The sequence below is a fragment of the Rhinoderma darwinii genome, chromosome 2 (genome assembly GCF_050947455.1).
Source record: "Rhinoderma darwinii isolate aRhiDar2 chromosome 2, aRhiDar2.hap1, whole genome shotgun sequence".
Classification (NCBI taxonomy): Eukaryota; Metazoa; Chordata; class Amphibia; order Anura; family Rhinodermatidae; genus Rhinoderma; species Rhinoderma darwinii.
The window spans coordinates 345,648,758-345,650,914 of record NC_134688.1 but is presented as its reverse complement, the minus strand read 5'-3'; the positions used below and the strand labels follow the sequence as shown (position 1 = coordinate 345,650,914).

At 43.3% G+C, this 2,157-nt stretch overlaps 1 long non-coding RNA gene across 1 annotated transcript; it reads left to right on the top strand.

Annotated features, from left to right (window-relative positions):
* The first annotated feature begins 745 nt into the window (after window positions 1-745).
* Window positions 746-1,266, top strand: LOC142741301 (uncharacterized). Its single transcript, XR_012881075.1, has 2 exons — window positions 746-829; window positions 919-1,266. It is a non-coding gene; the product is annotated as an uncharacterized LOC142741301 (long non-coding RNA).
* The last annotated feature ends 891 nt before the right edge of the window (window positions 1,267-2,157 follow it).

Genomic DNA, 2,157 nt, shown 5'->3' with positions numbered 1-2,157 from the left:
CATTGCTATTGATGGAAGACATTACTTGGCATCTTGCAGGACTCCTAAGGAACAGTTACAATCTCCGGGGCATAAAACATCGGAATATTAGAAAGTTCCGGTAACATGCTGAAGAGCACAGCTCTAGTATTCGGCACACAGACAAATATGATTCAAAACTTCTTTCGTTTTATTTGTATTGTATTCAAATGCCATGGGCGGAGTGCAACGTTTCGGTCCTAGAAGACCTTCGTCAGGCACTGGAACCCTGTTGGCGTGGATGTATCCTGCTGATGAGCACTGCTGTTCATATCGCGGCTTACCGCTCGTTTTTGGCGCGGTAAGCCGCGATATGAACAGCAGTGCTCATCAGCAGGATACATCCACGCCAACAGGGTTCCAGTGCCTGACGAAGGTCTTCTAGGACCGAAACGTTGCACTCCGCCCATGGCATTTGAATACAATACAAATAAAACAAAAGAAGTTTTGAATCATATTTGTCTGTGTGCCGAATACTTCTCTACATACGATTGGGTTGGGACCCTATTTGTGCACCTCCTATAGGTCTTGTGCACTCTGAACCAATACCGAGCACAGCTCTAGGTCAGACCCACTGCTTGCATCAACCATCTTCAAGGTTTGTAGTGTGACGCCAAGGATCAATTAAGAAATTTATTTACCTCAAATCACCTTAAAAAGTCTTCTAGATTTTGTGTCTGCTAAGAAACACACATTATAGAACATTAATAGCAAATATTTGTCTTGCAGCATAAACATCAATTCCGCAGTACATCTGGCGAGAATAGCGCTCCCTGTCACCGGAGGAGCCACCATCAATGCTGATAGAAAGGTAAGTTCCTCTGGATGTGTCCCCTCTCTATATTTATCAAGCAGCCTGAATGATCAATATTTAATAGGGTTGTGTGCTTCTCCCCCCAGAACAAGTCAGCAGATATCAACAGAACATCAACACCAATAACAACCAAGGGCAGAATCCGCCATCTTACAAGAATTCCAATGGCGAGACTTAACATTTCTACAACATCTGTCACAGAAGAGACATCAATGTGGTCACCAGGGCATCAATATCACCCAGAAGACCAGGTTCAGAACAGGACAATATGTCATCTCTTCTTGTGTCTGTCGAATCCAGATTTTCCACCCCTAACTGATACTACAGTATATACTGTGACATATTCCGTAGTTTTTGCTGGATCTTGTATTACCGTCATCTTTACCATTATATATTTTGATCCACAAAAACCTTAAATAAATCATTAACATCAATCCATAAGTGTGACTGGTAATTGTTATGTGCGCGGCTGCAACTTACACAATACAGAGTGTATGGAACGTGCCGCCATATGTACTGGATTATATACTTTAGGACAAAGAGTGCTAGGAGATGTAAAACATTGATATATTTGATAGTTGCTTAACCAGAGGCTCTGTCACCAGATTTTGCAACCCCTATCTGCTATTGCAGCAGATAGGCGCTGCAATGTAGATTACAGTAACGTTTTTATTTAAAAAAAACGAGCATTTTTGGCCAAGTTATGACCATTTTTGTAGTTATGCAAATGAGGCTTGCAAAAGTCCAAGTGGGTGTGTTTAAAAGTACAAGTCCAAGTGGGTGTGTATTATGTGCGTACATCGGGGCGTTTTTAATACTTTCACTAGCTGGGCGCTCTGATGAGAAGTAACATCCTCTTCTCTTCAGAACGCCCAGCTTGTGACAGTGCAGATCTGTGACGTCACTCACAGGTCCTGCATCGTGACGGCCACATCGGCACCAGAGGCTACAGCTGATTCTGCAGCAGCATCAGCGTTTGCAGGTAAGTCGATCTTACCTGCAAACGCTGATGCTGCTGCAGAATCAACTGTAGCCTCTGCTGCCGATGTGGCCGTCACGATGCAGGACCTGTGAGTGACGTCACAGATCTGCACTGTCAGAAGCTGGGCGTTCTGAAGAGAAGAGGATGTTACTTCTCTTCACAGCGCCCAGCTAGTACAAGTATTAAAAACGCCCCGATGTACGCACATAATACACACCCACTTGGACTTGTACTTTTAAACACACCCACTTGGACTTTTGCAAGCCTCATTTGCATAACTACAAAAATGGTCATAACTTGGCCAAAAATGCTCGTTTTTTAAAAATAAAAACGTTACTGTAAT